Source organism: Apodemus sylvaticus, chromosome 17 (genome assembly GCF_947179515.1).
Source record: "Apodemus sylvaticus chromosome 17, mApoSyl1.1, whole genome shotgun sequence".
NCBI lineage: Eukaryota > Metazoa > Chordata > Mammalia > Rodentia > Muridae > Apodemus > Apodemus sylvaticus.
In genome coordinates this window covers 82,236,449-82,250,856 of record NC_067488.1, presented here as the reverse complement: position 1 = coordinate 82,250,856, position 14,408 = coordinate 82,236,449, and positions in this window count along the sequence as shown.

The window sequence follows — 14,408 nt, the reverse complement described above, 5'->3', positions numbered from 1 at the left end:
CACGTTGTAACTCTATGTGCTTTGGGGTTGCGTGTATGTCTAAGCATATATCTTCTACAGGGAATGCACTATACAGTTATCTCCACAAAGTATATGTGTGAATAACACATTTTAAGGAAATACAGTGTTGCACAGTAAAGACAGCCACGAATATTTTAGAAATACTAAATCTTGATGAGAAGAAATCCCGCATTGTGTGAAATTATATTGCTTTTCCTAAACAATATGATGTAATTCTATGTGCTTTGGTGGTGCGTGTATGTTTAAGTGTGTATCTTCCACAGAGAAAGCACTGTACAATTTTCTCTTGGAAGAATATGTGCGAATACATCATTTTAAGGAAATACAGGGTTGCAGAGTAAAGAAAACCATGCATGCTTTAGAAATACTTAATCTGGACGAGAAGAAATTCCTCATTTTGCAAAATTATCTTCTTTTTCCTAAACAACACGTTGTAACTCAAAGTGATTTGGTGTTGCCTGTATGTTTAAGCATTTATCTTCCACAGAGAATGTACTGTACAGTTTTCTCTCAGGAGTATATGTGTGAATACCGTATTTAAAAGATATACAGTATTGCAGAGTAAAGACAACCACGAATGTATTAGAAATACCCAATCTGGACGAGAAGAAATCCCTCAATTTGCGAAATTATTTTATTTTTCCTAAAAAACACGTTGTTACTCTATGTGCTTTGGTGTTGCGTATATGTCTAAGCATTGATCTTCCACAGATAATGCTCTGTACAGTTTTCACTTGAAAGTATATGTGCAAATACCACATTTTAAGGAAATACAGTGTTGCAGATTAAAGACAACCATGAAAATAGGAGAAATACTTAATCTGGAGGAGAAGAAATCCAACATTGTGGGAAATTATCTTGTTTTTCCTAAACAACACGTTGTAACTCTATGTGCTTTGGTTTTGCATGTATGTCTAAGCGTGTATCTTCCACAGAGAATGAACTGTACAATTTTCTCTTCAAAGAATATGAGCACATAGCACATTTTAAGAAAATACAGTGTTGCATAGTAAAGATAACCACGAATATATTAGAAATACTTAATCTGGACCAGAAGAAATCGTGCTTTGTGCGAACTTATCTTGTTTATCCTAAAAAACACTTTGTAACTCTATGTGCTTTGTTGTTGTGTGTATGTCTAAGCGTGTATCCTCCACAGAGAATGCAGTGTTCAATTTTCTATCAGAAGAATATATGTGCATACCACATTTTAAGAAAATACAGTGTTGCAGAGTAGAGACAACCATAAATGTTTTAGAAATACTTAATCTGGACGAGAAGAAATCCTGCATTGTGCGAAAGTATCTTGTTTTTCCTAAACAACACGTTGTATCTCTATGTGCTTGGTGTTGCGTGTATGGCTAAGCGTGTATCTTCCACAGAGAATGCACTGTACAGATTTCTCTCCGAAGAATATATGTGAATACCACATTTAAGGAAATACAGTGTTGCAGAGTAAAGACAACAAGGAATATATTAGAAATACTTAATCGCGATGAGAAGAAATCCCGCATTGTGCGAAATTATCTTGATTTTCCTAAAGAACACGTTGTTATTCAATGTGCTTCAGTGTTGCATGTATGTATGAACGTGTAACTTCTACAGAGAAAGCACTGTACTATTTTCTCTCAGAAGAATATGTGTGAATATGATATTTTTAGGAAATACAGTGTGGCAGAGTAAAGACAACCACGAATATATTAGAAATACTTAATCTGGACGAGAAGAAATCCCTCATTCTGGGAAATTATCTTGTTTTTTCTAAACAACACCTTGTAACCTTATGTGTTTTGGTGTTGCGTGTTTGTCTAAGCCTGTATCTTCCACATAGAATGCACTGTACAATATTCTTTCTGAACTATATGTGCGAATACAACATTTTAAGGAAATAGAGTGTTTCAGAATAAAGACAACCACGAATATATTAGAAATCCTTAATCGTGACCAGAAGAAATCCCGCATTGTGCGAAATTATCTTGTTATTCTTTAACAACACGTTGTAACTCTATGTACTTTGCTGTTTGGTATATGTCTAAGAGTATAACTTCCACAGAGAATGCACTGTACAGTTTTCGCTCAGAAGAATATGTGTGAATACCACATTTTAAGGAAATACAGTGTGGCAGAGTAAAGACAACCACGAATGGATTAGAAATACCTAATCTGGATGAGACGAAATCCCTCATTTTCAGAAATTATCTTGTTTTTCCTAAACAACACGTTGTAACTCTATGAGCTTTGTGGTTGCATGTATGTCTAAGCGTGTATGTTCTACAGAGAATGCACTGTACAGTTTTCTCCACAAAGCATATGTGCGAATAACACATTCTAAGGAAATAGTGTTGCACAGTAAAGAGAACCACGAATATTTTAGAAATACTTAATCTTGACGAGAAGAAATCCCTCATTTTGTGAAATTATCTTCTTTTTCCTAAACAGCACGTTGTAACTCAATGTGATTTGGTGTTGCCTGTATGTCTAAGCGTATATCTTCCACAGAGAATGTACTGTACAGTTTTCTCTCGGGAGTATATGTGCGAATACCATATTTAAAAGAAATACAGTATTGTAGAGTAAAGACAATCACGAATGTATTAGAAATACTTAATCTGGATGAGAAGAAATCCCTCATTTTGTGAATTTTTTTTATTTTTCCTAAAAAACACGTTGTTAGTCTATGTGCTTTGGTGTTGCATGTATGTCTAAGCGTTGATCTTCCACAGAGAATGCTCTGTACAGTTTTCTCTTGAAAATACATGTGTGAATACCACATTTTAAGGAAATACAGAGTTGCAGAGTAAAGACAACCATGAAAATAGGAGAAATACTTAATCTGGAGGAGAAGAAATACCGCATTTTGGGAAATTATCTTGTTTTTCCTAAACAACACTTTGTAACTCTATGTGTTTTGGTGTTGCTTATATATCTAAGCATGTATCTTCCACAGAGAATGCACTGTACAATTTTCTCTTTGAAGAATATGAGCACATACCATATTTTAAGAAAATACAGTGTTGCATAGTAAAGACAACCATGAATATATTAGAACTGCTTAATCTGGACGAGAAGAAATCGTGCTTTGTGCGAACTTATCTTGTTTTTCCTAAAAAACACTTTGTAACTTTATGTGCTTTGTTGTTGCGTGTATGTCTAAGCATGTATCCTCCACAGAGAATGCACTGTACAATTTTCTATCAGAAGAATATGTGTGCATACCACATTTTAAGGAAATACAGTGTTGCAGAGTAGAGACAAGCACGAATGTTTTGAACTACTTAACCTGGATGAGAAGAAATCCCTCATTTTGCGAAATTATTTTATTTTTCCTAAACAACACGTTGTATCTCTATGTGCTTTGGTGTTGCGAGTATGTCTAAGAGGGTATCTTCCACAGAGAATGCACTGTACAGTTTTCTATCGGAAGAATATGTATGAATACATCATTTTACGGAAATACAGGGTTGTAGAGTAAAGACAACCACTCATGTTTTAAAAATACTTAATCTGGGTGAGAAGAAATCCTTCATTTTGCGAAATTATCTTGTTTTTCCTAAGCAACCCGTTGTAACTCTATGTGCTTTGGTGGTGCGTGCATGTCTAAGCGTGCAACTTCCACAGAGAATACACTGTACAATTTTCTCTCAGAAGAATTTGTGTGAATACCACATTTTAAGGAAATACATGGTACCAGAGTAAAGACAACCAAGAATGTTTTAAAAATACTTAATCTGGACGAGAAGAAATCCCTCATTTTGCGATATTATCTTGTTTTTCTTAATCAACATGTTGTAACTTTTTGTGTTTTGGTGTTCCGTGTATGTCTAAACGCGTATCTTCCACAGAGAAGGCACTGTAGAATTTTCTCTTGAAAGTATATGTTCGAATACCACATTTTAGGGAAATACAGTGTTGCAGAGTAAAGACAACCACAAATGTATTAGAAATTCTTAATAGCGACAAGGAGAAATCCCGCATTGTGCAAAATTATCATGTTTTTCCTAAACAAAACGTTGTAACTCTATGTGCTTTGATGTTAACTGTATCTCTAACCGTGTAGAATGCACTGTTCAAATTTCTCTCTGAAGAATATGTTCGAATACCATATTTTAAAGAAATAGAGGGGTTGAAGAGTAAAGGCAACCATGAATGTTTTACAAATACTTAATCTGGACGAGTTGAAATGCCTCATTTTGCGAAATTATCTTGTTTTTCCTAAACAACACGATGTAACTCTATGTGCTTTGGTGTTGCGTGTATGTCTAAGCATGTATCTTCCCCCGATAATGTACTGTACAATTTTCTCTCAGAAGAATATGTGCGCATAGCACTTTTTAAGGAAATATAATTTTGCAGAATAAGACAAGCACAATATGTATTAGAAATACTTAATCTGGACGAGAGAATATCCCGCATTGTGCGAAATTATCTTGTTTTACTTAAACAACACGTTGTAACTCTATGTGCTTTGGTGTTGTGTGTATGTCTAAGCATGTATCTTCCACAGAGAATGCCCTGTATAGTTTTCTTTCAGAAGAATATGAGTGAATACCTCATTTTAAGTAAATACAGGGTTGCAGAGTAAAGACAACTATGAATGTTTTAGAAATACTTAATTTGGATGAGAATAAATCTCTCATTGTGAGAAGTTATCTTGTTTTTCGTAAACAATACGTCATAACTCTATGTGCTTTGGTGTTGGGTGTATGTCTAAGAATGTATCATCCACAGAGAATGCACTGTACAGTTTCTCTCAGAAGAATATGTGCGAATACCACATTTTAAGGAAATACAGTGTTGCAGAATAAAGACAACCACGAATGTATTAGAAATACTTAATCTGGACGAGAATACCTCATTGTGCGAAATTATCTTGTTTTTCCTAAACAACACGTTGTAACTCTATGTGATTTTGTGTTGGGTGTATGTCTAAGAATGGATCTTCCACAGAGAATGCACTGTACAGTTTTCTCTCAGAAGAATATGTGTGAATACCTCATTTTAAGGAAATACAGGATTGCCGAGTAAAGACAACCACGAATGTTTTAGAAATATTTAATTTGGATGAGAAGAAATGCCTCATTTTGCGAAATTATCTTGTTTTTCCAAAACAAAACATTGTTATTGTTACTCTATGTGCTTTGCTGTTGCGGGTATGTCTAAGCATGTATCTTCCACAGAGAATGCACTGTACAGTTTTCTCTCAGAAGAATATGTGCGAATACCACATTAAAAAAAAATATGGTGTTGCAGAATAAAGACAACCCCGAATGTATTAGAAATACTTAATCGCGACGAGAAGAAATCCTGCATTGTGCGAAATTATCTTGTTTTTCCTAAAGAATACGATATAACTCTATGTGCTTTGGTTTTGCGTGTAAGTCTAAGCGTGTATCTTACAGAGATATTGAACTGTACAGTTTTTTTCTGAATTATATGTGCTAATACATATAATAAGGAAATAGAGTGTGGCAGAGTAAAGACAACCACGAAAGTATTAGAAATACTTAATCTGGATGAGATGGAATCCCTCATTTTGCAATATTACCTAAGCGTGTTTCTTACACAGAGAATTCACTGTAAAGTTTTCTCTCGGAAGAATATGTGCGAATACCACATTTTAAGGAAATATAGTGTTGCAGAATAAAGACAACCATGAATGTATTAGAAATACTTAATCTGGATAGAAGAAATCCCGCATTGTGTAAAATTATCTTGTTTTTCCTAAACAACATGCTGTAACTCTTTGTGCTTCAGTGTTGTGTGTATGTCTAAGCGTGTATCTTCCACAGAGAATGCTCTGTACAATTTTCTCTGAAAAATATGTGCGAATACCACATTTTAAGGAAATACAGGGCTGCAGCATAAAGAAAAACATGAAAGTTTTAGAAATACTTAATCTAGACGAGAAGAAATACCTCTTTTTGCCAAATTATCTTGTTTTTCCTAAACAGCACGTTTTAACTCTATGTTCTTTGGTGTTGTGCGTATGTCTAAGCATGTATCTTCCACAGAGAATGCACTGTATAATTTTATCTCTGAAAAATATGTGCGAATACCACATTTTAAGGAAATACAGTATAACATAGTAAAGAGAACCACAACTGTATTAGAAATACTTAATCTGTACGAGATGAAATCCCGCATTGTGCCAAAATATCTTGTTTTTCCTAAACAGCACGTTGTAATTCTATGTGCTTTGGAGCTTCCTGTATGTCTAAGCATATATCCTCCACAGAGTATGCACTGTACAGTTTATTCTCAGAAGAATATGTGTGAATACCACATTTTAAGGAAATACAGTGTTGCAGGTGAAACACAACCATGAATGTATTAGAAATACTTAATCTGGAAGGGATGAAATCCCGCATTGTGCAAAATTATCTTGTTTTTCCTAAACAACACGTTTTAACTCTATGTCCTTTGGTGTTGCGTGTATGTCTAAGGTTGTATCTTCTACAGAGTATGCACGGTACAGTTTTCTCTCGGAAGAATATTTGCGAATACCACATTTTAAGGAAATACAGTGTTGCAGTGTAAAGACAACCACAAATGTTTTAGAAATTCTTAATCTGGACGAGATGAAATCCCTCATTTTGCGAAATTATCTCGTATTCCTAAGCAACACGTTGTAACTCGATGTTCTTTGGAGTTGTGTGTACGTCTAAGCGTGTATCTTCCACAGAGAATGCACTGTACAGTTTTCTTTGGGAAATGCATGTGCAAATAACACATTTTAAGGAAATACAGTGTTGCAAAATAAAGAAAACCACGAATGTATTAGAAATACTTAATAGAAATGAAAAGAAATCCAGCATTATACGAAATTATCTTGTTTTTCCTAAACAACACATAGTAACTCTTTGTGCTTTGGTGTTGGGTGTATGTCTAAGCGTGTTTCTTCCACAGAGAATGCACTGTACAGTTTTTTCTGAACTATATATGTGAATACCACATTTTAAGGAAATACAGTGTGGCAGAGTAAAGGCAACCACGAATGTATTAGAAATACCTAATCTGGACGAGAAGAAATCAGTCATTTTGCGAAATTATCTTGTTTTTCCTAAACAACACGTTGTAACTCCATTTGCTTTGGTGGTGCGTGTATGTCTAAGTGTGTATCTTCCACAGAGCATGCACTGTACAGTTTTCTCTCAGAAGAATATGAGTGAATACCTCATTTTAAGTAAATACAGGGTTGCAGATTAAAGACAACCATGAATGTTTTAGAAATACATCATCTGCAAGAGATGAAATCCCGCATTGTGTGAAATTATCTTGTTTTACCTAAACAGCCCATTGTGACTCTATGTGTTTTGATGTTGCGTGTATGTCTAAACGTGTATCTTCCACAGAGAATGCACTGTACAGTTTTCTCTCAGAAGAATATGAATGAATACCTCATTTTAAGTAAATACAGGGTTGCAGAGTAAAGACAACCATCAATGTTTTAGAAATACTTAATTCGGACGAGAATAAATCCCTCATTGTGTGAAGTTATCTTGTTTTTCCTAAACAACACGCCGTAACTCTATGTGCTTCGGTGTTGGGTGTATGTCTAAGAATGTATCTTCCACAGAGAATGTACTGTACAGTTTTCTCTCAGAAGTATATGGGCGAATACCATATTTTAAGGAAATACAGTGTTGCAGAATAAAGACAACCACAAATATTTTAGAAATACTTAATCTGTACAAGAAGAAATGCCTCATTTTGCAAAATTATTTTGTTTTTCCTAAACAAAACATTGTTACTCTATGTGCTTTGCTGTTGCGTGTATGTCTAAGCATGTATCGTCCACAGTGAATGCACTGTACAATTTTCTCTCAGAAGAATATGTGCGAATACCACATTTTAAAAAATAATACAGTGTTGCAGAGTAAAGACAACCCCGAATATATTAGAAATACTTAATTGCGACGAGAAGAAATCCTGCATTGTGCGAAATTATCTTGTTTTTCCTAAAGAACACGATGTAACTCTATGTGCTTTGGTGTTGCGTGTAAGTCTAAGTGTGTATCTTATACAGAGATTGAACAAACATTTTTTTTTCTGAACTATATGTGCGAATACCACATTTTAAGGAAATACACTGTGGCAGAGTAAAGACTACCTTGAAAGTATTAGAAATACTTAATCTGGACGAGAAGAAATACCTCATTTTGCAATATTATCTTTTTTTCCTAAACAACATGTTGTAATTCTGTTTGCTTTTGTGTTGCATGTATGTCTAAGCGTGTATCTTCCACAGAGAATGCTCTGTACAATTTTCTCTCTGAAAAATATGTACGAATACCACATTTTAAGGAAATACAGGGCTGCAGAATTAAGAAAAACATGAAAGTTTTAGAAATACTTAATCTGGACGAGAAGAAATACCTCTTTTTGCTAAATTATCTTGTTTTTCCTAAACAACACGTTTTAACTCTATGTTCTTTGGTGTTGTGTGTATTTCTAAGCATGTATCTTCCACAGAGAATACCCTGTACAGTTTTCTCTCAGAAGAATATGTGCGAATACCACATTTTAAGGAAATACAGTGTTGCACGGTAAAGACAACTATGAATGTATTAGAAATACTTAATCTGGACGGGATGAAATCCCGCATTGTGCAAAATTATCTTGTTTTTCCTAAACAACACATTGTAAATCTAAGTGCTTTGGTGTTGTCTGTATGTCTAAGCGTGTATCTTGCACAAGGAATGCACTGTGCAGTTTTTTTACGCAAATATATGTGCAAATAACACATTTTAATGAAATGCAGTGATGCAGCATAAAGACAACCACAAATGTATTAGAAATACTTAATCTGGATAGAAGAAATCCCACATTGTGTGAAATTATCTTGTTTTTCCTAAACAACATATTGTAACTCTATGTGCTTTGGTGTTGTCTGTATGTCTAAGCGTGTATCTTCCACAGAGAATGCACTGTACAGTTTTTTTCTGAACTATATGTGTGAATACCACATTTTAAGGAAATACAGTGTGGCAGAGTAAAGACAACCACGAATGTATTAGAAATAATTAATCTGGACAAGAAGAAATCAGTCATTTTGAGAAATTATCTTGTTTTTCCTAAACAACACATTGTAACTATATTTGCTTTGGTGTTGTGTGTATGTCAAAGCGTATATCTTCCACAGAGAATGCACTGTATAATTTTCTCTCTGAAAAATATGTGCGAATACCACATTTTAAGGAAATAAAGTATTGCATAGTAAAGACAACCACAAATGTATTAGAAGTACTTAATCTGCACGAGATGAAATCCTGCATTGTGCCAAATTATCTTGTTTTTCCTAAACAACACGTTGTAATTCTATGTGCTTTGGTGTTGCCTGTATGTCTAAGCATGTATCTTCCACAGAGTATGCACTGTACAGTTTACTCTCAGAAGAATATGTGTGAATACCATATTTGAAGGAAATACACTGTTGCAGGTGAAACACAACCATGAATGTATTAGATATATTTAATCTGGAAGGGATGAAATCCCGCATTGTGCAAAAGTATCTTGTTTTTCCTAAAAAAAACACGTAGTAACTCTATGTGCTTTGGTGTTGGGTGTATGTCCAAGCGTGTTTCTTCCACAGAGAATGCACTGTACAGTTTATTTCTGAACTATATGTGTGAATACCACATTTTAAGGAAATACAGTGTGGCAGAGTAAAGGCAACCACGAATGTATTAAAAATACCTAATTTGGACGAGAAGAAATCAGTCATTTTGCGAAATCATCTTGTTTTTCCTAAGCAACACGTTTTAACTCTATGAGCTTTGGGGTTGCGTGTATGTCTAAGCATGTATGTTCTACAGAAAATGCACTGTACTGTTTTCTCCACAAAGTATATGTGCGAATAACACATTTTAAGGAAATACAGTGTTGCACAGTGAAGACAACCACGAATATTTTAGAAATACCTAATCTTGACGAGAAGAAATTCCGCATTGTGCGAAATTATATTGTTTTTCCTAAACAATACGATGTAGCTCTATGTGCTTTGGTGGTGCATGTATGTCTAAGTGTGTATCTTCCACAGAGATAGCACTGTACAGTTTTCTCTCGGAAGAATATGTGCGAATACATCATTTTAAGGAAATACAGGGTTGCAGAGTAAAGAAAACCACTCATGTTTTAGAAATACTTAATCTGGACGAGAAGAAATCCCTCATTTTGCGAAATTATCTTCTTTTTCCTAAACAACACGTTGTAACTCAATGTGATTTGGTGTTACCTGTATGTCTAAGCGTGCATCTTCCACAGAGAATGTACTGTACAGTTTTCTCTCGGGAGTATATGTGCGAATACCGTATTTAAAAGAAATACAGTATTGCAGAGTAAAGACAACCACGAATGTATTGGAAATACTTAATCTGGACGATAAGAAATCCCTCATTTTGTGAAATTATTGTATTTTTCCTAAAATCAGGTTGTTACTCTATGTGCTTTGGTGTTGCATGTATGTCTAAGCGTTGATCTTCCACAGAGAATGCTCTGTACAGTTTTCTCATGAAAGTACATGTGCGAATACCACATTTTAAGGAAATACAGGGTGGCAGAGTAAAGATAACCATGAATATGTGGGAAATACTTAATCTGGAGAAGAAATCCCTCATTTTCAAAATTATCTTGTTTTTCCTAAACAACATGGTGTAACTCTATGTGCTTTGGTGGTGCATGTATGATTAAGCGTGTATCTTTCACAGAGAATGCACTGTACAATTTTCTCTCAAAAGAATATGTGCGCATACCACATTATAAGGAAATAGAGGTTGGAGAGTAAAGACAGTTTTCTCTCGAAGGTATATGTGCGAATACCACATTTTAAGGAAATACAGTGTTGCAGAGTAAAGACAACCATGAATGTATTACAAATACTTAATCTGGAGGAGAGGAAATCCCTCATTTTGGGAAATTATCTTGTTTTTCCTAAACAACATGGTGTAACTGTATGTCCTTTGGTGTTGTGTGTATGTCTAAGTGTGTATTTTCCACAGAAAATGCACGGTTCAATTTTCTCTCAGAAGAATATGTGCAAATACCACATTTTAAGGAAATATAGGGTTTCAGAGTAAAGACAACAATGAATGTTTTAGAAATATTTAATCTGGACGAGAAGAAATTCCTCATTTTGCGAAATTATCTTGTTTTTCCTAAACAACACGTTGTAACTCTATGTACTTTGTTGTTGTGTGTATGTCTAAATGTGTATCTTGCACAGAGAATACACTCTACTGTTTTCTCTCAGAAGAATATGTGTGAATTCCACATTTTAAGGAAATACAGTGTTGCAGAGTAAAGACACAAATGAATATTTTAGAAGTACTTTATCTGAACAAGAATAAATCCCTCATTGTGTGAAATTATCTTGTTTTTCCTAAACAACACGTTGTAACTCTATGTGCTTTGGTGTTGGGTGTATGTCTAAGCATGTATCTATCAAAGAGAATGCATTGTACAATTTTCGCTCTGAAGAATATGTACTAATACCACATTTTAAGGAAATACAGTGTTGCATTGTAAAGACAACCATGAATATATTAGAAATACATAATCGCTAGTAGAAGAAATCCAGCATTGAGCGAAATTATCTTGTTTTTCATAAACAACACGTTGTATCTCTATGTGATTTGGTATTGCATGTATGTCTAAGCGTGTATCTTCCAGAGAGACTGCACTGTCCAGTTTTCTCTCAGAAGAATAGGTGCAAATACTACATTTTAAGGAAATAGAGTGTTGCAGAGTAAAGACAACCACGAATGTATTAGAAATATTGAATCTGGACGAGAAGAAATCTCTCGTTGTGTGAAATTATCTTGTTTTTCCTAAACAATACGTTGAAACTCTATGTGCTTTGTAGTTGTGTGTATGTCTAAATGTGTACCTTCCACAGAGAATGCACTGTACAACTTTCTCTCTGAATAATATGTGCAAATACCACATTTTAAGGAAAAACGGAGTTGCAGAATAAAGACAAACATGAATGTTTTAGAAATACTTAATCTGGACGAGAAGAAATACCTCTTTTGCGAAATTATCTTGTTTTTCCTAAAGAACTCGTTGTAACTCTCTGTGCTTTGGTGTTGCGTATATGTCTAAGCCTGTATCTTCCACAGAGAATGCACTGTACAATTTTCTGTCTGAAGAATATGTGCGAATACCACATTTTAAGGAAATACAGTGTTGCAGAGTAAAGACAACCATGAATGTTTTAGAAATACTTAATTTGGACGAGAATAAATCCCTAATTGTGCGAAATTATGTTGTTTTTCCTAAACAACACGTTGTAACTCTATGTGCTTGTTGTTGGGTGTATGTCTAAGAATGTATCTTCCACAGAGAATGCACAGTACAGTTGTCTCTCAGGAGAATATGTGCGAATACTACATTTTAAGGAAATACCGTGATGCAGAATAAAGACAACCACGAATGTATTAGAAATATTTACTCTGGACGAGAACAAATCCCTCATTTTGCAAAATTATCTTGTTTTTCCTAAAAAACACGTTGTACCTCCATGTGCTTTCATGTTGTGTGTATGTCTAAGTGTGTATCTTCCACAGAGAATGCACTGTACAGTTTTCTCTTAAAAAAATATGTTTGAATACCACATTTTAAGGAAATACAGGGTTGCAGACTAAAGACAAGCACGAAAGTTTTAGAAATATGTAATCTGGACAGAAGAAATCCCTCATCTTGCGGAATTATCTTGTTTTTCCTAAACAACACGTTGTAACTCTATGTGCTTTGGTGTTGCTTGTATGTCTAAGCATGTAGTTTCCACAGAGAATGCACTGTACAATTTTCTATCGAAATTATAAGTGCGAATACCTCATTTTAAGGAAATACAGGGTTGCAGAGTAAAAACAACCACGAATGTTTTAGAAAGACTTAATCTGGACGAAAAGAAATCCCTCATTTTGCGAAATTATCTTGTTTTTCCTAAACAACACGTTGTAACTGTATGTGCTTTGTTGTTGCGAGTATGTCTAAGCATTTATCTTCCACAGAGAATGCACTGTACAATTTTCTCTAGAAGAATATATGCGAATACCACATTTTAAGGAAATACAGGGTAGCAGAGAAAAGACAACCACGAAGGTAGTAGAAATACTTAATCTGGATGAGAAGAAATTCTGCTATGTGCAAAATTATCTCGTTTTTCCAAAACAACACGTTGTAACTCTGTGTGCTTTGGTGTTGCGTGTATGTCTAAGCAGGTATCTTCCACAAAGAATGCACTGTACAGTTTTCTCTTGTAAGAATATGTGCGAATACCACATTGTTAGGAAATACAGGGTGGAAGAATAAAGACAACCACAAATGTATTAGAAATTCATAATCGCAAGGAGAATTCCTGCATTGTGCCAAATTATCTTGTTTTTCCGAAACAACACGTTGTAATTGTATGTGCTTTGGTGTTGTGAATATGTCTAAGTGTTTCTTTCACAGAGAATGCACTGAACACTATTCTCTTGGAAGAATATATTCGAATACCACATTTTAAGGGAATACAGGATTGCAGAGTAAAGACAAGGACGAATGTTTTAGAAATACTTAATCTGGATGAGAAGAAATCCCTCATTTTGTGAAATTATCTTGTTTTTCCTAAACAACACATTGTAACTCTATGTGCTTCTGAGGTGTGTGTATGTCTAAGTGTGTATCTTCCACAGAGAATGCACTGTACAATTTTCTCTCTGAAGAATATGTATGAATACCACATTTTAAGGAAATAAAGTGATGCAGAGTAAAGAGAACCACCAATGTTTTAGAAACACTTAATCGCAACAAGAAAAAAATCACTCATTGTGCGATATTATCTTGTTTTTCCTAAACAACATGCTGTAACTCTATGTTCTTTGGTGTTGGGTGTATTTCTAAGCATGTATCTATCAAAGAGAATGCACTGTACAATTTTCGCTCTGAAGAATATGTGCTAATACCACATTTTAAGGAAATACAGTGCTGCATTGTAAAGACAACCATGAATATATTAGAAATACATAATCGCTACTAGATGAAATCCTGCAATGTGCGAAATTATCTTGTTTATCCTAAACAACACGTTGTATCACTATGTGATTTGGTGTTGCATGTATGTCTAAGCGTGTATCTTCCACAGAGAATGCCCTGTACAGTTTTCTCTCAGAAGAATAGGTGCAAATTCATTTCGGAAACATTTTAAGGAAATACAGTGTTGCAGAGTAAAAACAACCACGAATGTTTTAGAAATACTGAATCTGGACGAGAAGAAATCCCTCATTATGCGAAATTATCTTGTTTTTCCTAAACAACACGTTGTAACTCTATGTGTTTTGGTGTTGCGTGTATGTCTAAGCATGTATTTTCCATAGAGAATGCACTGTACAGTTTTCTCTTGGAAG